This window comes from Ixodes scapularis, unplaced genomic scaffold (assembly GCF_016920785.2).
Source record: "Ixodes scapularis isolate PalLabHiFi unplaced genomic scaffold, ASM1692078v2 ptg000376l_1__unscaffolded, whole genome shotgun sequence".
Lineage (NCBI taxonomy): Eukaryota > Metazoa > Arthropoda > Arachnida > Ixodida > Ixodidae > Ixodes > Ixodes scapularis.
In genome coordinates, this window is record NW_024609975.1 from 344,220 (window position 1) to 367,496 (window position 23,277).

Here is a 23,277-nt window from a genome sequence, read left to right on the forward strand (position 1 = left end):
GGCATCCACATCGTCATCGTCATCATCACTGATGACGTCACCGGCATCCACATCGTCATCGTCATCATCACTGATGACGTCACCGGAATCCGCATTGTCATCATCATCATCACTGATGACGTCACCAGTGACGTCACTGATGTCGTCACCGGCATCCGCATCGTCATCGTCATCATCACTGATGACGTCATCAGCGACGTCACTGATGACGTCACCTACATTCGCATCGTCATCGTCATCATCACTGGTGAAGTCATCAGTGACGTCACTAATGACGTCATCGGTACCCGCATCGTCATCGTCACTGATGACGTCATCAGTGACGTCAGTGATGACATCATCGGCATTGGGGGTCACGTGACCCCCAAGGTAACGTGACCCCCCCCCTGGTTAGTTTAACCCCCCCCCCCCCCAGTGCCCTTCCCTCCTCCTCCTCAAGAGCTGCGCTCTAATTCGGCGTTACAGGGAGTTGTAAGCGGCTTTCATTTTTTTACCGCAGAGCTGCGCGGTACAATCAAAAAAAAAAAAAAAATGCAATGCGCGGTGCGATGCAAAAGAAATCTAGATAAAAAAAAGTGAAAGCCGTTTACAACTCCCTGTAACGCCGACTGGGAGCATAGCTGTTGAGGAGGAGGAGGGAAGGGTACTGAGGCAAAGCCACCTAGAGCGGAAGGCCGGGGCTCTCCGCGCGTGACGTCACGCTAGTCGGCCTAGGCGAAGCCGAAGCGCGCCGCGGAGCAGCGCTCAAGGGTAGCAGTTACTCCAGTTTTTCGGCACAAACGCGTGTTTATTGACTCGCGCGTTAGAAATCTCGAACAAAACGGTTGTCACTGTGCATGCTAGAATATCCACATAATTTTTTTGTTAACGTGGCCAGTTTTCGTTTCTTAGATTTGTTGTTCGTTTCGACAACTTTGTCGTTGAGCTTGCGGCAAAAGTTTTTTAGTAGAATGTTTGTAGAGCACCACAACAGATGTTTCAGCACGACCTCACTCGTGTGTCCTTCTTCACACACATCGAAGTCGCAATCCTCGTCGACTAGCAAGTCCAGTGTGAGCTCCGTGACCAGCTGGCGTTGGTTGCTCATCGTTAAGAAGTCCACCCGCTTCGACATTTCCTCCACGACAACGTAGTTGTGGGCGACGGCATTGACTGCGGTCATTGCTGGGTACAGAAGGCCTCCTCTGTCAATCTCTTTGATGAGATGATAGTGCTCATGGCCGGTGGCGGCTGTGATCGTGTGGTCTGTTGTCAGGGCATTTTTGCAGTTCTCGCACTTTAGCTTCTTCACCGTCGCGTACACCGCATATCCTGCCACATAGGCTAGAACGGGGACGATGTCTTTTATTTTTGAAAGGGAGTCTTCTGTTACTACTATGTTGTAGCTAGGGCGCGGCGCGTCTCTTCGTTTTTGCATTTCCTCCCATTTTTCATCTCTCTCTGTTTCAGAAGCTTTGCCAATCGGTGCAAGTGTGTTCTGCAGCCGAAGCTTGTTTTCTCCTTCATAAAGCTGTCGTATTGAGATATGGTATTGGGAACCTGCCAGCCGCCGGTACCTTCCGAAGCGGTCCTCTAAACAGTCCGTCTGAAATTTCCCGAGGAGGACGTAGGACAGGTTGAGTTCTTCGAAGCAGTACCTGCATATTTCGAGAAGCGCGTAAGTTGACTGGTGCAGTGCGGTATGAGTTTTGTCGGTCAATTTGCAGTTGTTTGCATTTTTCTGCCATTCGTCCAACCAGTCTAAAATGTCGTAGAGAAAATCTACCTTCTCGTCGTCTGGAGCCGGGCGCACAGGTTCTTGGAACCGATCTTTCAGCCTGCTTCCTTTGCCGGGTGTCTTTACATTGACAATTTTCCACCACGTTACTATAATCTCAATGAAAGTGGCCGTCTCCTTGAAAAACTTCAGGTTGTGTTTCTCTCCAATGGCACGGAGGGCACTGGGAAGAGAGCTGTCAAATATCTGGAGAGCAAGTTTCACGTTCTGCTTCTCAATACTCGACGGGCAAAGGGATTTCCTTGACACTTTGTATCCATAGCGCAGCAGTTGGTCACATTCCAAGTCGTAGGCAGCTTTGATGGTTTTGAACGACGCACACAGCATGCGCCGCTGGCCTTCCGTGTCAGCATGAAGCTCGGGGAACCAGAAGCATTGATCGTCTTGCTTCAGCCAATTATTGCGTATGCACTTGATTATGTGTACAGTGTCGATCACAAAAAACAGCGGCCTGTTGGGATCAGACGGATGTGGGTAGCAGAACTCGTTTGAACGACGCATCGTTGTGTCAGGCGTGTCCTGGTTGCGCGTTGTTGTACCAGGCGTGTCGTGGCTGTCCATCGAGCTCTTAAAGAGAGCCATAGCCTTTCGATTCACTGCGTTGTTATCCGTTACGACGCACATCACTCGGTACCCGATTTTCTCGAGCCCGCAAATCACGTCTCTAAGCAACTTGTGCAGAAACTCGGCGTTGGCTCCGTGCACGGGTACGACGTGAGCGACTTCCTTAAATTGGCACTTGATGCTTTGCACCATAAACACGAACGCACTATTCGCTACTTCTGTGGAATTAAGTGCGACACCGACAATGCTACCTCCTTTATAATCAAAAAACGGTTTGATGTGGACCTCGTCCACCATCAAGGTCACATAGCGTTGGTCATCGTTCAAGTCAGAGATCCTCTTTGCCATGTAGCTGAGAAAACTTGAACTTTGCTGCTCGTTTTGAGGGCTCATTCCAAACGAGGAGCATATCGATCGGATTGTCCTAGGGTGTGGCAGAACAATGCTTCCAGAGCTACGGATGTACTGGTATGCATGAGGCGATATTGTGAAAAGAATGCATGCAAACACCATAAAATCCACTGAATAACGCCTTCGCTCTTTCTTGGAAGAAATCAGCTTCAGTTGCTCGGCGAGCAGTTGGATGACCGCTGCTTGATCTTCGCTTTGCGTTGCGGGCAGCTTGTCAAGCAGAAAACGAATCGTGGCACAGATATCGTTGTGCGAGCTTTCAGAGCTTGACTCAAGATCGTTGTCCCAATTTTCGACACTTTCGAGTAGTTCTACAACTCCCCTCTTGCTGTTTGCGATTCTTGGTATGAGCAAGTTGGAGCCCAACCTTGTGACCTGAGTCTTCGCAAAATGTAGAGTTAGTGTAAGGTCAGGCTTCACGACGATCGAGTATTTTATCCAAGGGGCCTCAGTCTCAACAATGTGCACCAGAGTGAGGTTCCATTGCCCCCAATAACATGCCAGAATGCCGATTTTACGTTTTTCAAGTGGTCGGACAAGTCCTTTATGCTGAGTATTCGGTCCGCTTCTTCCTCATTGCGAAATGAATCGATCGACTCTGCAAGCGCTCTTTCCATTGCAGAAGCCTCTTGACGCAATCGCTTGCTGTCCGGGTCTTCTCTTCTCGCATGGTGCTTCGACAAATAATCTGGACAGCCAGGGAACTTCGATGGAACTGCGCCTGGGCGAAGGCGCACGCTAGACAGCGGCGCAGTCACCGTCCTCCCGGTAACTTCGTCGACGTGAGACACCTCCCGAAGAACGTCGTCGTCGGAGAAGTGACGCTCGCACACCTATAAAGATATATACCCTTCGTATAAATAATAGCGACTTACCACTAAACGCGCTACACGTCGCCGTTATCGCCTATTCCCACAACCCTTCTATTGCTAGCCCGCCCAAATGGCGCTATGCCACTACGAATGCGAGATAAACAATTGGAAATGGGAATTCCTCACCTTCGTTCTCTGGGAAACGATCAGGTTTTCTCGGGGGATGGCGTTTATCCAGGTACTCCGCAGCGCTTCATCTTTGGGGAGTCCGAACACGTGCACTTTGGGCCCCGTTTTGTAATTACCGTTACACCGAGGCACACAGCATTTGTCAGGCATGACGGAAAGAGCACTTGATCATCGCGCACAAAACGCAGAGCACTCACAAGTTGTGCGACGTTTAAAACAAGACAAACAAAGAAAACAGCCGAGACAAAACCAAGCGTCTCCGAACACGCCGAAAGAAGCCGCGGAACGTTCTGGAAAGACGCCGAGGCAAGCCGGCTCCATCTGCCGAGCCGGAACGGAACTACACCGCGGCCGAACCGTAGGCCGAGTAGCGGTGACGTAGACCCACGTGATCGCGGGAGCCCCCAGGCTTTCCTCCTCTAGGTGGCTTTGACTGAGGGCCACGTGTTCTCGGGGGGGGGGGGGGGTTCACATGACATAGGGGAAAGGGTCACGTGCCCCCCCCCCCGAGGGCACGTGACCTCGGGAGGGGGTCACATGATCTCGGGAGGGGGCACGTGACCTCGAGGTGTCACGTGACCTAGGGGGTGCGGTCACGTGACTCCCCAGGTCACGTGACCCCCCCCCCGGTCACGTGACCAAAATTTCCCCGCTAGATTGAGCAGGGAAATTTTTCCGCTAGATTTAGCGGGGAAATTTTTTCCGCTACATTTAGCGGGTAAATTTTTCCGCTAGACTTAGCGGGGAACTTTTTTCCGCTAGTTTTAGCGGGGAAATATTTCCGCTAGATCTAGCGGGAAAATTTTCCGCTAAATTTAGCGGGGAAATTTTTCCGCTAGATTTAGCGGCAAAATTTTTCTGCTAAATTTAGCGGAAAATTTTTGTGCTAGATTTGGCGGGGAAATTTTTCAGCTAGATTTAGCGGGGAAATTTACCCATAATGCACCGCGCGGTTACGCCGATGGCGACGGCAACGCCGACGGCGACGGCGACGCCGCTCAAGCCGGAAACGGGCGTCTAAGAGCTGCGCTCTAAAAATTTCATCAGCAGAACCAAAAAAAATGAAAGCCGTTTACAACTCCCTGTAACGCCGAATTAGAGCGCAACTCTTGAGGAGGAGGAGGGAAGGGTATTGGGGGTGTCAGTTGACCTCGGAAAGGGGGGGTGGGTCACGTGACCTCGGGGGTTCACGTGACCTCGGGGGGTCACGTGACCTTGGGGGGTCACGTGACCTTGGGGGGTTACGTGGCCTGGGAGCCGCTGCAGCAGTTGGGCACGTATTCCGAAACTCAAGTCCCCGCCTTTTCTCTATCTCTTCTTGGCGTCTTTCAGCCTTTCGATGCATTGAACACACACGACCCATTTTAGAGTACGGCTGCAGAAACTAAGGCGCTGAAAACAAAAAGTAACTCACACAAAACACATGCGAATACACGATAAATATTAGTGTTTGTTTGTTTACAGGTACTACTACCTTTTCTTGAAAGGCGCCTTAGAAACACAAGTGGCGAGAAATAGTTTAAAACATTGTACTCAAAGTACTCCTTTAAGTAGGTATAGAAAGCTTGTACTTTACTTGAAGTACATTCTCTGTGCATGCACTGGTACTGTACTTAAATTATTTTGTTTCGTCCTTTCCGTGGAAAGTAGGACTCCCGACTGCAAAGTACATTGTCCAAATTTGCTCTTTTTTTTTTAAATTTGCATAACAAAATGATGCTTTGCGAACTCTGAAGACATTCGGGGGGGGGGGGGGGGGGGGGGATATTCTATTCTCACCAGTATCGCAAGCGGACAACGCATCGCAATGTTTATAACCCCCATTGGGTGCAAACCAGTGCAAGTGGCGTCAAATTCTGAAGATGCAGGGACTTGTATAAGCATGTGCAGGACTCGCAGAGTCCAGGAAAGTCACGAGGACGAACAAGCTCGTTGATCTGGTCAGAGCCGTCGTGTACTCTGTGAATCTAAGGCTCGTTCACACATGTGCAACGGTTGCGTTCACATGGAACCAAAACAGCCGTAACGACCAAATCACTGCAACAACCGTGACTCATGAATCGCTCCGCGAAGCTTCTCCTTGCATCGCTTGCCATGCCGTGTGTGGCGAACACTTGTCGCGGTGACTTTGTCGTTGCGGTCGTTTCGGCGGCATGCGAACGCAAACAAGGAACGCGTGTGAACCGGCCTTTAAAGGAGCTGCGCAATGAGTTTAACGTTGAAAGGATTGGCATCTTCGACTTTTGACATTGTTCCTCTTGTCACAAATGACAGAAAACACACTTCTCTACATCAAAATGTTGCGATTCCGCCGCGTAATAGCGAGGCAAAAATTAGAATATTCCCCGAACTGCAGCCGCGAGCGGCGGCCATGAGAAACACGTGGCATGACGTCAATGGGGGGTCTTGTAGAAAGATAGCAAGTTGTGCGAACAGCTGTTCTATAAAAGGTAACATTTCTGTAAATTTTGTCGTTCCAACATAAATATAAATGTGTAACAAATCCTGGTATCATCGACAAAACTTTTATTATACGGTGTTTTAGTGGCGCCATCTGGCCTAGGTCCACAAAACCGTCAGCTCTATCTGCTGCCGCGAACAGCCGCCAGAAGCCGGAGGGGGAGGGGGACAGGGCCGGGCAGGCATGGTCGGACCCGGATGAGACTTTCCTCCTTTCACCATATTGTTCGTGCTGCGCCCACCAGCACGTGATCATGCTGTCGCGAGCGGGTGAGTTCTTCGCGCTGCTCACGTCACTGCGCACGTGACCCGGACGACGATCTACGAATTGAGAGGTGACAAAAACATGGATCTTTTTCATTTTTTTTAAAAATAAAACTAAGGTATCCAGGCAAAATATGTTTTTTGATGTTCACTTCAGAAGTGTCAGGCCCCAACTTCCACAATTATTTAAGCAAAGCCCTGGAATTGTTGAACGGCTCCTTTAAGCTCTTTCAAAGACCACGTGCTCCCGTCCTTGGCTTTCCGAGTACTATAGATTATTTCCGTATAATCGTCGCCATCGCGAATTGTGGAACTTCCGATATGGGGGAAAACATTGTCTTGCCTTCGCCAGGCAAATAGGAGCTGTTCGCAATTTTCTCGCTTCCAATACTCTTTCTCGTTTTCATTTTTTTTTTATTTCTTACATGACAACGAAAGAGAACCAACTGCATGACCTCGCGCGCTTGGTGCCGGTTCACGGGCTTTATCGGCCCATCTCGTTGACTGCGCACTGAGCTAAGCTAAAGCAAATGAAATATTCCGATCTCAAGGCTTTACAAGCCAGAAAAACAAAAATAAAATAGCACGCCCCAGTCCAAAAATAATAAAAAAAATTAATAGCGGGTTTATTTTGATTATTTGTAGAGCTTTTCACGTGGAACCGAAATCTCAGCTTGGCCTCCGTCAGGTCGCGGGCACCTCGTTCGGTATCAAAATCCGACAGATAAGGATTCATAGGCTAGCGCATTGGCTTAGAGCCACTGAGACGTTTTAATGTTTTGTGTTTTGTTTTAATATCCTTGCCACTTAAAAACCACCGAGGTTGTTGTAAAACAAAAATGTCGAACCATTCCAACAAGCCTAGCTCGACTACGAAAATGATTTTCCCAATTGACAATGACATTTAATTGTTTTTGCATACGTTGCGGCATCCCAAGTGGCGGAATTCCTTTCTTGGCGACCAATTCATTTAGATCACGTCAAGCATGTGTACTGACGCACAGCAGAACGCGCGCAAAAGCAGCTGTCCCCTATCGAAAAATCTTATTTATATGAGAAATGTTAGTGTCCAATAAACACGTATGAATCATAAAAGATACATAAGAACATATAAAACCATATAAAAACCCTATCAGAACTATATAAGATATATAAGAACATATAAGAATCATAGAAGAAACTTGTGAGAAGTATTTATTAGTTTCTTATATTGTTCTTATGTGTTCTTATATATCTTTCATAGTTCTTATATGGTTGTGATATGTTCTTATATATCTTGCACGATTTATATGTGCTTATTTTACACGATAAATTTCTCATAAAAATCGCTTTTCACTAGGGTGGCCATTGCTCGGGTACACCCGCAGCCTCGCGCTTGTTGTCCTGATATTCCTGGCTCGGTCACTGCGGGCATCCAGGCATCTGACACCCAGATATCTGGCGCTTTTTAAGACTTTCACGTGGCGTTCTAAGCGGCACATGACGTCAAATTCGCATGAAGCAATTCTTGGACGCGTGTCGCAGTCTGTTTTTTTTTATATTAAGAAATTGCAACTTGCCTTAACTGAAGAGGAGAAGTTTGAGGTCTATTAACATTCTTCACGCGTAATATATCGATATAGAAATTCTGGAAAATGTAATATTGAAGAATGCTCTGTACTTTAATGTCTCGTAAGTTTGCTTAGTTGACTGGATTCCATTTTCATAACACAATAAATCGTACAATTTTAAACTTCATTTTTTTTAAAGATATACAGCATCTGTACAATTTGCTGCTTATCTTTTTAATTAATCATATCCAACCGACCGTTCACGTAAATTATCGTAGGCGATGGTACGTGATAACTCTAGAAATAATTTTTTTTTATTTTAGAAAGTGCTGTCTGTTCAAAGCTGAATCATGAAGAAACAACAAACAACAGTCGTAATATTCAGACATTCAAGTATCGTTAAAAAAACAGTTCTTTAATTTCACATTAACTTTATGAGTGTAGCATACATAGAAAGAAAGTTATAAATCGACAAAAAAGTGCAAAACGTCATGCAGGGTGGGGTGCGAGTGGCACTGGAGTTCCGAGCCCTTGGAGAATTTGTGGCAGATGGCAGACGTGCGATCAGAGAAGACGAAGCTGAGGCGGTACGGTTCCCCCCAACGTAGCACCGTAGCACTTTTCTTTGTGGTGTAGCCGTGGGCAGTCTTCACCGTTCCGTTGCCGTCTCGGTCATAAATGCAAGGAAAAAGACGGACACGCACACTGCTTCGCGCCGGGATGCAAGTCGGACTACCCGGTCAACAAGGGCAGCCGGAGCACCAGCGATCGTAAGCCGTCGTTGTTTCGTGCGGCAAAGAAGGAGTCGCGCAGACTACAGTGGGGAAAAAAAGCTTAATCGAGAAGATAAATTCGCCTCGCCGAGACATCAGAGGTGCGAGAGGCATTTTGAACCGCGCCTTATTCTTCAGGACTATGTGCACATCGTCAATGGCGAAGAGGTTAGGACTCTATGCCGCAATGTATTATGAGATATTTTGTAGTCTTTTTGCGTAGTATGTTGCTAGATATCTGTTATGGGCTTGCTGTGTATGTCGATGAAGTGTATTACCACTTATAAGAAGTCATAAAGCAGTGAGTTGACAAAACATTTTTTTTTTTCATATTAGGGGTTGTTGAAGTTTGTGTTCCCATTGTATTTTAATGCATCATGTACTCCCAATCAAGGTATAATTTCTTCATAGACTGCCTTTCACAAAAGACAATTTGCTATATATTTGGAAGTGGCAGTGGCACCTTGGCCATTCCCAAACGCGCTCGGCCTTGCACTTTACACAACGCTGGTCCCCGCATCAGCAACACGATGACAAAAAAGCTATACAGCAGTTTATTGTTCCTCTCACCATTACAAAAGCCAGAGATTTATTGAAATTTATTAGTCTAATTTTTCTCATTATATCAGTATTGCGTGGTTTCTTTCGCATCTATTAAGCGTGCAGCCCAAGTGATAGCTTTGCTGAGCGACCTGTCAGTACTTGGAAGGGGGCGGGGAGTCGATATTAATCACATGATTTCCATCAAAAACACGCGGAATAAAGAAAGTAAGGGGGTAGCACATACTTTAGAGGCATTAGTCCAAAGGAAAACCTACAATGTTTCACATTGGCAATTGTGCGTCGCGAAAAGCTCCAGTCGAACTACAGTAGAACACGCCGAGCAGCGCCGACGACGAGGCTGACGGGGGCACGTTCCTAGGGCACAGAACAGCAGCGCCACGGTGTCGTCTACGCACAAAATTTTCACTCGGCGGGAGCCGCTCTTGCCACTACAACTCTCTGGAAGACTGTACTACAGTTCCCTGATGTATCGCGGCAGTGGTGCCGTAGCCTAACTGGCTGGTGAGACCGGTCTAATCTTCATATGTCCTTTGATGTATGCAAAGCGTTCACCTTACACCGTGTCAAGGGAATAAAGGAAAGAGCTGAATTTCGGAGATCTTTCTTTCCGGCCTGCAAATCTCTCAAGAATTTCATGTGGCGATGGCGACATCGTCTGATGGAGAAGGTGAACAGTGCATGATGTTCGCTGTTTCTTTGCTCGCCTTGCGCTTGTCATCATTTTTTTTAACGGCAATGCTCTGAAGGAACCAATGATTGTTTGTAGATAACTTGCTCCAATATTCAGCCAGAAATTAGCGTGACTAGACTCTCCATGATGTCCTTGTATGTATACACACATACAACACCGACTGTAAACACACAGTATTAGGCGTTTGTTTTAATCAGTTCGACGTATCAGAAGGGACATCGGAATAAAGCAAATTTACTTTCACTGTTAATAAAGTAGCTGCAATGTGTCCTAAGATGTCGTCGACATTTTGGCGTAAGAACCGCATGGCCATGTTGATGATAACTTGTAGTCTTTGTCATTAGTTGAATTGACGTAAAGAAAAGGCAACAGTCGGTTTTCCGAGTGGTTTGCAGCGCAATGTATACTCGGGCACTTCTGAGAGAGTGGTTGTGTGAAGCAATACCAGTTCCTCTGTTCCGGGACATTAATTTGAATGCCAAGAAGCGTCGCGGCAGCGGTGAAGGTAATCCTGACTGGACTTGGCAACTACCGACACAAAGGACACTGACTTCACGCTTGGCGCGTGTTCGGAAGCATTCCACACATGCTTCCAAGTCCAGGTGGGTGCGAGGGCAATTATCGCGATCCGGAACGCACCGCGGCGACCCTGATGTCGTGCCAGACTATTTCCAACTTGCTCGCTCGAAACGTGGCAACTGAAATCCTAAAATAGATGGCAGGTGCGTGCACGACCGTGTGTGTGTGTGTGTGCGCGCGCGCGCGCGTGTGTGTGTGTGTGTGTGTGTGCGTGCGTGTGTGTGTGTGTGTTTGTGTGTGTGTGTGTGTGTGTGTGTGTGTGTGTGTGTGTGTGTGTGTGTGTGTGTGTGTGTGTGTGTGTGTGTGTGCGTGCGTGTGTGTGTGTGTTTGTGTGTGTGTGTGTGTGTGTGTGTGTGTGTGTGTGTGTGTGTGCGTGCGTGTGTGTGTGTGTGTGTGTGTGTGTGTGTGTGTGTGGAAGGGCTCGAAGAAGGGAATGTTAACAGGGAGAGATAAACGGAACAATTTTTAATGTAAAATGCACTAATACACCCAGCGCAGTGTCTGGAACGACCAGCATTAATGGAACCTTTCAACGCTTGGAAACATTGGAAAGTATTTATCTCAGATATCTCTCTGAGAGGTTTGTTTGCTATCACTGGTCTTTTTTTAATTAACATAACTAATAAAAAGAGCGAGCGGTATCGTGTCCCTATGATCACGTGAGCGACACACTCATTTGTACCAAGGCAGATTTAGCCGAGTCGTCTTATCAGGACCCTGGTTCACTGGACGCCCTAAGTGGATTGCCGTGAAAGGCTTACCACTTAGCCTGCGTGTAAACACTGCATGAAAATGGGGGAGTGGATATCCCAGTGTAGGTTCCTGTGTTAGGCTTTAATGTTCAGGGGAAAACAACAATTTTCAATATCTAACTGGCATCGATTAGGTTGTTGCTGCTACAGCGCGTCTTTATTGAACGTTATTGTTCCCAGTGAGGCTTAAGTTATAAAGAAAGAAATAACGAGTTTTATGTGCTGAGGATAATCCTACCACATGCTGTCGAGAGCCAAAAATGGTGAATAGGCAAAGTTCTAATTTTTGTGTCTGCTGCTGCTTAGTCATTTCTCCGATATCATGGAGCAAATGCGTGTGTTCATACGAAGGATGGAGGCGTTGTTATTTTTGTCGTCCGGTAGGTAACCCCTTGCAAGCGCAGCAGCAAAGTTTTGGGGTTCGTAGTATCACTCCTCCGGTTTTAGCGCACCCACTCTCGTCAAGTCTGTAACCGTTCAAAGCAAGGGCAACACATAGCTGAATCTGCGAACGATCCATCGTTCGCAGACAATTACTCCGGCTCACGCTGCTGGTTGATACAAAAGAAATAGTAAAGTGTAACGTTGGTATTGCGCCAGAGGCACTCCGTCATTCGGTGTCAATGTTTCTTGCACACGGTATTACAGGAAATAATCAAGCACCGGTTAATAACCTGGGGATTCTACTGTAAAATCAAAGTACTGAAGACAGACAAACATACAGAGAGAAAGACTGAATGGGAGGGAGAGAAAGAGACAAATTTCGGCAGATTAACATTTTTTTTTTACCCCTGATTTTAGACAAATTGGGCTCAATAAGTGTAAGCTCGGCGGTGATGGCTATGCATATGACGCATGTGAAGACAGAAAGAACCTGTCTTATACAAGAATGGGTTCCATTTTGCGGCTGCCTAGGAATGATTGGGAAACAATACGAAAAGAACGAGCGATAAGTAAAAACAGTTGAATGAAGTTGAAGGTAAACTTGGTGAATGATGTGGTGAGGATTATAGCTTGAATATTCTTATTCTCGAATTGGTTGTACTGATTTGGAAAGAAGCAGTCTTTTACACTCAATAGGCTAAGATGAAAATGATTAAAAAATTGAACTATTTATTTATTTATTACGTGGTTCCCCTGGCACCCGGAGGACTATTACAAAGGTGAAATATTTGACCGGAAATGACATACAAACAAAGTAACTGCGTTAGCACACTTCGCCAACGACCCCGCCCCCCTCTCCTCTTAATAAGCACGTAAATACCTAAAAAAAAAAAACTGCGAGCACTTCAAAACGTAGTAAAATGTTAAAAAAAATGTGGCCATATAGTATTGTTTATTCAGAAAAAAATTTAACAATTGCTTTGACAAATTTATCCCACTCGATAAGTTCCGCGTAAAGCTTTGACTGCGTTATTAGGGCATAAACAAGAAGCCTTGTCAAGCCAAGTTACGTTTCCAGAACTAAGCCTCAATCAAATTAAAACCAGCGATACCCTGTACGTGTGGTAAAAAAACACTGGTATAAACTCATGGCAAATTCAAATTTTGCTACAGTATTTTATTACAAGAGCACCGCGCGCCAAGGTCCCGTGATTGTTTGCGTCTTGCTAGTATAACACCGTTATACCAACAAAATGACACAGTACAACTCCCAGTACCTTTCACTAATGTAAGTTCCCTCTATAACTTGTACAGTTCCCTCTATGACTTGTATGATAACTAAACTATTTTAATGAAAATCGGGCCGGATTACGGATGTTCTTTGTATTTCTTTGGAACAGAAAACACACCAAGCATCTTAATATTGCTAAAAAAAAGGTTTCCGCAACATTTTTTATTTAAAATTCAAAGCCATTGTGTGCGTTGAGCTTGCGCGAGCATAAGCCTACGAACATATTTGATTCACTCGCTTTCGCTCATCCTGGTGTTCCATGTTTCCAGTGAGTAGATGGCCACCTCCGCGGGCCCATCGAATAAAACGCGTTCAATAAACGACGCTCTTTTCATCTCTCCTCCCAACCGGCAGTAAAAGAAAAGAGAAAATCTCTGCTCAGCAATCTTTGAAGGACGTAAATGATCTTGTCGGCAAAAAATGCACAAGGGGCGCCATTAAAACAGTCAAAGAAAGGCTCTCTATTTTTTTTTCTTCATCGACCTTATTGCCATTAGCCGAAGCATATGGCACTCACCGCTCGTCGCGCGAAGCGGATGTTCGTAAAACGCAGCAGTTGTTTCCGGATCCTCCAAATTAGCAGCGGGGCCCCGGCTGAATTCCTCATTATGCTGATCAGGATTCTCTTGACTCCGAATCCCGGTGCAAAAGGGCGAAATATTTTCGAGAAAATCATAGGCTGACCAGCACGGTCTGTTTTTATGACTAAGAGAATGAAGCTGCTTCTAACCCGCTATGCCGGTCCATTTCCTGCGCAGTCACGTTCGAGATGGCTTTGGTGGGCAACTAAACATTGAAGCCGTTTTACACGTGAAAACGTTTTGGAGCGTTTTATAGTGCATAGACAAACCGCGCACGGTAGATAGCTCAAAGGTTGTTGGGAGGTATGCATATGCAAAGTGATAAAGGTGGGGTCTGAATGCAAGTTGGACATCCAGCTTACACTCGGACCCCACCTGAATCACTTAAATATCCAACATAGCCATCCTGGCATGCGGGAACCGAGATATCCGCTCCTCTTCGCTCTGCAGGTTGGACGAAACTCTTTCTATGCCCAGATATTAACTTAATTATCTGTGCCTGGTGGTGTGGCTTTGCCAAAGAATACTGCTTGCTTGTATTTCCGAGCGTTTTGATGGATTCTGTATGCTGGTATTGCTTCTAAGCGGTGATATTGAGCTGAACTTTGGGCCGAATAGCACTAAAAGTGCAGGCATTTCTCGAAGATCCAAAATAAATACTCGAAAAGATTGTGGCGTACCACCCAAATTTTAGCCAACTACACCGTTAAAACCGACAGGCAATTAAGCTGCGTTAAAAATTAACCTAAACGTCGTGCTGGGTGTAAACACAAGTCGGTCAATGTGAAGAGGAAGTCTAAACCCAACAATGTTGGGTGATAATACAGCAATTTGTGTTACGATTAACAACATTTAAAATAGCAGTAGACGTAATAACGTGATATTATCATGGGGTACAGGAAAGTAGCAAAGAAATTCCGGCACAACTACAAGAGCGTGTCATTCAGGGATTGCTTGAAACCAAGGTAGTTGTAAACGTTTATTGTGTCGAGAAACATTTATCCCTTGGGCAAAAGGAATATTTATTCAAAATGGTTAGCAATTCTGCGGCATTTTAACTGCGATAAAAAAAACTTATTTCAGAAACGCTTCTATAAGCTAAAGGACACCTACCACTCGCTCAGTAATGACTACTCTAGCGAAGTCATGAATAATGGTATACTACCCTGTGGGTGAATGCAAAAAAAAAAAAAGAAAAAAAAAAGAGAAACGGCGAGCAGTTGGTAAAGCTTTCTCACGAGAAACTCTGTTTCGATGACGAACCATTTGTTAGGGATTCAAAACTACGAGAAGCAGTTACGTTGAAACGTACTTAACCTGCACCCAAAACAAAGGTAGTGATATTGTTGTACTTGTGAATTGCAGAAGCTTAAGAAAGAAAGCGGAATAATTGACTGCTTTAATCAATCCTTTGACATGTTGACGTTATTATCGGCCCTGAACTTTGGCTGGACGCATCAGTAAATGTAGTGAAGCTTTTACAGGTTCTGCTCACGAGTATTCCAATGATACATCAAGTCACAGTGAGGGCGTTTTCGTTCTTGCGAATTATATATTGATGAGTACTGAGCTTTGTGGTGAAAATAATTTGTCTGAATCTGTTTGGCGCCGTGCCACGCAGTCGGATGGTTCTAGCGGTTCAAGTTTCGTTGTCGGTGCCCTTTATCGTCATGCAACTTCCCACACAGATGTTGTGCACAAGTTGCGCCTAATGGATCGTACATTTCTACAAACTTTATTCTTCTTATAGATGATTTCAAATTACCAGAAGTGACAAGGATCAATGGTACATATACTTGGAGCCCTGATACCAGTGTATACTGCGAAATGAAAGCAATGACAAATACGCTAGGCTTTCTCTAACACGTCTCATACCGGACTCCTGCAGATATGCAACCTTCTTGGTTTATTTCGTAACACTTCTTATATTGTCTCTAACGTAGGTGTTATCCCTGGAATTAATGATCACCACGCGGTTGTTGCTATCTGCGCTGTAGCTGCTTGTCGATCTAAAATCCTGCCTAAAAATTTTTTTTTTTTTTATGAAGAGATATTTTACGATAAATTTTTTTATTGAACTACGGAAACGTTCTTGTCTTTTGTGTGTTTACCGAAGACTTAAGTGTTAATGAGTTATGATTAGTATTTAAGCTGAAGATTCTTGCTCTCACTGACTCTCATGTACCGAGTATATTAGGCAGCAAACTGAAAAAGAGGGAGAAGCCATGGATCACTGACGATGTTATTCGCATGATTCTTAAACGATGGGAAGCATACACGCAGCATTGCAGAAATAAATCTGCAGATATGTTTCGTACGTTAAACGATTTAACGACGTCATATAAATTAATATTGAATGATTGTCGAAAGATAGAGTCTTTGCTGTTCGACGGCGGACTTTTAAAATAAAAACAAAAATAAGTTTTGGCAGCACATGAAACGGTGCGCTAAATATAAAATAGAGCTTCCCAATTTGCGGCATGAAGGAACATTAGTGACAATTATTTCTGATAAAGCTACTGTATTTAATAATATTTTTTCAAGTCAGTATTTCTTCCTGATGACCCTGTTCCTCTACAGATATTTAGCAATCAGCACACCACAATGAAGCAGGTTGACATCTCTGTTAGCGGTATTGCCAGGTCTTGACAATTTCGATAAATCAAAAGCCTCTGGTCCTGGTAAAAATTTGCTTCGAGTGTTGCAACGTTGTTCTGGCGAAGTGGCAAAGTACCTCCACGTTATATGCAAAAAATCGCTTTAGGGGGGAAAAACTACCCGGTAATTGAAAGGCTGCTAATGTGGTGGCGGCTTTCCAAAGTGGATTGAAACCTTGTGTGTCGAAGCACAGGCCGATTTTACTTACCTCATTTTGTTGCAAAATACTTTAACACTTCTAGTACTCAGCTTTAATGAAGCGCCTTAGTTTAACTGTGTTTCTGAACGATCATTAGGATGATGATCGTTGAGATCGTTCAGCTTCTCATGTAGAACGCAGTTCATTGAATTTTATTTTGATACCTTCGAAGAACTTAAAAACGAAGGTCAAATTGACTGTATAAGTTTAGATTCTCAAAAAGTGTTCAACATTTTATTTGACTTTATACAACATCAAGAACTTGAAGTTGTAAAAATTGACATTTCGGCGATTACCTGGATTAGGGGCTACTTGGCTTCATGAAAACATCATGTCGTGGTAAATAGAACATGCTCGGGCTTGCTCTTCGTTACATCTGGAGTGCTAAGGTGGTGTGTTTTGTGTCCACTTCTCTTTTATTTTTTATTCATAATATTTCTACTGGAGTTCAACCTAGAATACGCCTGTTCGCCGACGATTGTGTATTATACAGTACAGTTTCTCGTGAAGCGAATCCCGTACAGCTTGTGAGTGATCTCAGATGCACAAAGATATAGCGTACAAGTAATATAATGCCCCTGAATGTTAGCAGGTGCGTTCACGTAAACTTTAGGAAACAATTAAAGAAATTACATTTTTGGTACTGCCTTTACAGTGAACGAATCATAATAAAATCAACATAAAAGCACATAGGCGTGACCTTTCCTGAAGACGCTTTGAGGTCAACTCAAGTAAACACTGTAATTAAGAAGGCGGTCAGGTCTCTTTGTTTTGTGTTTTTTTCTTTTTTAAAAATGTCACTGCAAACATGTCAGAAACGAGGTTCAAGATGCCGCATATCAAGCATCGTAAGGTCGATCCTGAAATATAGATGCCCTGTGTGGGATCTGGTTTACCGTGTTTTTTGAGTTCATTTGAATGCATTCAATCTGTCGCTGTTTGTTTTGTCATGGGGAAATACGATCGCTTCTTAAGCACAACGGAAATGAAGCTAGAGTTGGACTGGATTTCCTTGGAGGAGTACGTCGGACGTCTCCGACTTAAGCTTTTTTTTATTCAATTGATCGTAATCAGACAGAAATTTCTGGTTCATCATGCTTACAACCACCAAATTAAGTATTACCGCGAACAGTTCACTCTTGCAAAGTTCAACCTTATCCCACCAGGAAAAATATATTTAAACACTGAATTTTTGCGCGTACCATATAGGACTGGAATTTATTATCAGCGGAAGTGGTGTGCCGCAAGAATTCTTTATTGTTTTATAATGAACTGTGCCCCCCGCAATAATGCCCAAAATAAGCTGCAGCGCCGGATTTTCCTGAAAAAAAAAAAAATGAAAGCCGTTTACAATTCCCTGTAACGCCGGTTAGAGCGCAGCTCTTGAGGAGGAAGATGGAAGCGTACTGAGGGAGTCAAAGAAAGAATAAAAATACTTAAGGACAAGGACAGACAGCACAGTTCTTTCAACTAGCAACACACATTTACTGGTGTCTCCTTCAATAGTGCTATCTTCTTCCTAACGTTTGAGACTAAAGAGGAAGATGCGGAAATTAATATATTTATATACACCCGGGAAAAAAACACAAATTTACACCCAATACACTAAAGATAAAGAATTCAGAAAGAAAGAAAAAAAGAAAAAAGAAAAAGAAAAACACTATTGACAAATTGAGATAGAGCGCCCTTTGGCTAATCCAGCTCTGGTTTCAGGTAGTTGATCTCATTTCTGGACAAGGCGAGAGAAGGGGCAGCGATGTTGTGATCGTCATGGGCTATCTTGTATGCCTCAATGATCTCTCGGCCGAGCTTGTTCTTATGTCTGCCAATCGTGCAGGTGTCCTGGAACCGGGCTTCACAGTTCGTACAGAGGCGTTGATGAACCACTATTGGGTGAAAAGTGTCGTCCGAAGCACGAGAGACCTCGAGGACGTGCTCTCGTAGGCGGGTGTTAAGGCAACGACATGTCTGTCCAATGTATCGGTCGCCACAGGAGAGAGGGTTGGAGTATACCACCCCCTCTTCACAGGGAACGGTCTGATGAGCGTGTTTGATGGAACATCTTTTGAAGGATTCGTTATTGTTCACGCGCCTGCACAGTTGTTTCAGGCGCAACTTGCACGAGAAGACAACCGAAACGTTGAAGCGCGCTGCAATTGCCTTCAGTTACGTGGATGATTATTTAGTCATTCACCCGATCTCAGTTTCTTCTGATTCTGTAGTTCAAGCCTTCACTTCTTCGTCCTCAGGCCTGAATTTCACAAGGGAAGACAGCTCAGGCGATGGTCTCCAGTATCTCGATCTTCGTCTGCATCTTCTTCCGACCGGCATTTGTTAGGCCTTCCAACAACGATCTCGGAAACCTATTCTTCCATTCTGCAGTTCCCATTCTAAACTGGTAAAACATGGAATCATCCGGTCTCTCCTCTCATCTTCTCGCACCAAATCATGTTCTCACTTTGCAAGCTTCAGCATTGCAAAACAACAAGAACGTCTCCTCAGAGCAGGTTATCCGCAAGGTCTACTGAGCACCATTCTTGTTCAGTTAATTCTAACCACCCAAAGGCCCCGTGCTCCACGTAGTAAGCCTTCACGCGTTATCTGCATTCCCTATGTGCACAACTCGGCGCACAGACTGATGGCAATTGCAGCGCGCTTCAACGTTTCGGTTGTCTTCTCGTGCAAGTTGCGCCTGAAACAACTGTGCAGGCGCGTGAACAATAACGAATCCATCAAAAGATGTTCCATCAAACACGCTCATCAGACCGTTCCCTGTGAAGAGGGGGTGGTATACTCCATCCCTCTCTCCTGTGGCGACCGATACAATGGACAGACAGGTCGTTGCCTTAACACGCGCCTACGAGAGCACGTCCTCGAGGTCTCTCGTGCTTCGGACGACACTTTTCACACAATAGTGGTTCATCAACGCCTCTGTACGAACTGTGAAGCCCGGTTCCAGGACACCTGCACGATTGGGAGGCATAAGAACAAGCTCGGGAGAGAGATCATTGAGGCATACAAGATAGCCCATGACGATCACAACATCGCTGCCCCTTCTCTCGCCTTGTCCAGAAATGAGATCAACTACCTGAAACCAGAGCTGGATTAGCCAAAGGGCGCTCTATCTCAATTTGTCAATAGTGTTTTTCTTTTTCTTTTTTCTTTTTTTCTTTCTTTCTGAATTCTTTATCTTTAGTGTATTGGGTGTAAATTTGTGTTTTTTTTCCCGGGTGTATATAAATATATTAATTTCCGCATCTTCCTCTTTAGTCTCAAACGTTAGGAAGAAGATAGCACTATTGAAGGAGACACCAGTAAATGTGTGTTGCTAGTTGAAAGAACTGTGCTGTCTGTCCTTGTCCTTAAGTGTTTTTATTCTTTCTTTGACTGCCGTATTTTCACCAACACGCTCTTTCATCTTTGTTTCGTACTGAGGGATAGGTGACTCCTTGAGGTCACGTGACCTAAGAGGGCTCGCGTGACGTCAGGGGGGTCACATGACATTGGGGGTCGCGTGACTTCAGGGGGGTCACGTGAACTCGGGGGGTCACGTGTCCCCAAGGGGGTCACGTGACCTCAGGGGGTCACATGACCTCAGTGGGGTCACGTGGCCTCAGGGGGTCATGTGATCTGAGGCGGGTCACGTGACCTGAGGGGGTAACGTGACCTCAAGGGGGTCACGTGACGTCAGGGGTCACGTGACCTAAGGGGGTCACGTGACCTCGCGGTTACGCCGACGCCGCTCAAGCCGGAAACGGGCCCCTAAGAGCTGCGCTCTAAATGTATGAATAAAGAATAACAACGATCAGATCTACAAAATTTAGTTTACCGTTAGGAGGTCGGCGCAGCACCACAAAAGCGATGAACTTCTTCATGGTTTGTCAAATGCCTGCAGCTTCAGAAAAAAAAAAGAATTTAAATTTTCTGATTTGAAACACCGCTTTTTTTATCGGTTCAGGTTAGGAGAACAACCTCAAAAGACAACGAGGGCACATCAATCAGACGCCATTACGTCACTTCCGTGACTTTTTAAAACGTACATGTAAATGTCCAACCTAGCCATCCATAAGTGTCGCCTTGCTCAAATGCCGTGGAGAGCGAATGGCGTGTTTGTCCAAAAAAAAGTTTGTTGCTGTTGTCGATGTCGCTATGCAGCCGCCCGATGCACAAGAGGAAAGTGCGTCGCTCAATAACCGGGGAGACATCTTGTTCGCGTAGAAATCCGTGCATTGGTCAACAAAGCCCAAGAGAGCGGAGGAAGCAGAGGCAGGCGGTTCATGTTCAGTAGACGATACGTCTGTCGCAAGGCCCGTACACAAGGTAAGGACCTGCAGAGCGAAAAGGAGCGGATTACTCAGTATCCGCGCACCAGCGATGCTGCCCTGCCCATTTGGTTTGACGTGCTCTTGACTGGAATGGTGTTTGAGGTTTCTTTTCTTCAGTTTAAAACTTTAGGGTAGTATGAATAAGTGAGAAACTTTCTTGCTCAGGGAAGGTGGGGCTTTCGCGTGAATTATTTATAACTTGGCGCAGAGGAGAAGCAAACTTCCTCGGTTAGCTCTATTCTTTTCTCCGGCACGTCAATCTTCACTTAATCCTGTTACGCTCTAATTGAACTCGCTCTTGAGAGTTCATACGAAATCCAAACACATGCACAGGCGCGCACACACGCACACACAACACAACACACGCACACACGTGTGAACACCAACAGTTAAAGGCCAATGCGGATGAACCCTGGTTCACTACTACCATTAGAAATTTAAATATTAAGTAAACGCCTCTTTGTGAAGGCTAAGCGACTTAAAGAGCCTCTGACACGTCAAAAAAAAATTTTTTTTTTTTAGTGCTAGGCGTTGAAATTGCATGTCATGACATTACAAAAAGAAATTGTTTAACTAAAGAGTTGCGTAGTTTTTTTATAAAAATAGAAATAGGAGGCCGAATTCAAAGTTCCCGCCTTTGCACTGTGACGTAACAGTGTACCGCAAGGTGTCGGGGCGGTCAGAAGGGAGGCATCGACCTACGTCACTAAAAGGGGGTTCGCAGGAAGTCACGTGAGTTTCACTCCTCGTGCTCTCCACTACCGTGCCTAAGACTTTTTTTTCTGCTCTTTGTACGAGCGATTGTAGAAAACGAAGTTTCAGTTCCACTAGCTCTATATCGCTGCACCGTTGATTAGTTTGCGTGCTGTAAAAGTTGAGGACGAAGAGTCAGTAAGGTCAATGATGAAAGCGTTGCGAGTACAAGCCAGTGTACGAGTGCGTCCGATCCGTCCGATGATACAGAGCTATACTGGGCGCAAAAGAAGCTATCAAGTTTTGAAAAAAAATTTAGAACGCTCGCAGAAATTAGGATTGCTTGGGTACGACAAGCCCAATTGCATTGCTGAACGTTCGGACACCGAGGTCGTCGAATCATCGTATACTCTCCAGGCTGAAGATGCCTGCCGTCCCTCGGAAATGCACGCAGTGTGATCTCTTCTTCAGTTGCTGAAATACCGGGACAGTCCCTCACACAGCGCCTTCTAAGCATTGTAGTTGATCACGTCAATTCACTGACTCCTCTTCTTCTACCTTTACAGCAACATTAAGCGATGAAAAGCAGATAAAGGAAACCTTGCCTGCTTGGATCGCTCGTGGAGGTGCGGAACAACAAAAATATTTAAAAAATATTACACGCGCTCGCGGTAAGCACGAGGAGGGATACAACTCACGTGACTTCCGCCGATGCCTCCCTTCTGACACCCCCGACACCTTGCGGTACACTGTTACGTCACAGTGCACTGGCGGGAACTTTGAATTAGGCCTCGTATTTCTATTTTTATAAAAACACTACGCACCTCTATAGTGAAACAATTTTTTTGTAATGTCCTGACATGCCATTTCAACGCCTAGCATGAAAAAAACATTTTTCTTGGCGTGTCAGAGGCCCTTTAATTTAATGTCTTTCTTCACTTGTCACAGAAAATTCAAAAGTAGCGTGAAAAAAGTGAAGGCTAAATGTGTTGGCAAGACCTACTTAAATGAGTAACCAATCCTCGTGAAGTTCGTAAAACTGCATAATGACGCCCAGCCTAGACTGTGCAACGAGCTCAACGATATGCATGCAAAACTAGGAACGCTAACTCCTTTACCAATTAAGTAGCCTTTGCATTTACATTAAAAACATTACTGCTACCACTCAATGAATCTGTAGATTCAATTGACGTTTGCTGTAAACCCATACCATTTAATCTTACGGCATTTTGACTGCAATAGAAAAGCTTTCCTGAAGCTCAACTCCTGGCGATGACAATATGGGTCTTAAAGTTCTCAGGCTAACAAAATACATACCTTGACATTATTTCTATCTCTTAAATCGAAAGCCACTCGACTTAAAAAAAGCCCTAGCCAGCAACGGGACACTCTGGAGTAGATTAGTTATTTTTAAGACCGGAATCACAGATTACTTCTAAGATTGTCGACCCATATCACCAACTACTGTGCCTTGCAAAATTAGGGAATACGTAACGTACTCCATCATTATAAACTGCTTCTTACAAAATCAGTTAATATGTAACAAATAACATGATTATACGAATAGAAATTCGTGTTACACTAGCTATTTTAATTAGCTCCTGATTTTTGTAACAACTTTAAATCGTCTATACCCGCTAACGTAATTTTCATTGATTTCTGAAAAGCATTCGACACGGTTCCTTGCCCAGGTCAGTTGTATAATATTTCTGAACTAAACATTCACCCTTCTAGGTATTATTCCTCGGGCAGCTGCTTTT

General features: G+C 44.9%; 1 pseudogene; it reads right to left on the reverse strand.

The window, feature by feature from the left end:
- Positions 1 to 802: 802 nt before the first annotated feature.
- LOC121834066 lies at positions 803 to 3,472 on the reverse strand (annotated as a pseudogene).
- Between the last annotated feature and the right edge of the window lie 19,805 nt (positions 3,473 to 23,277).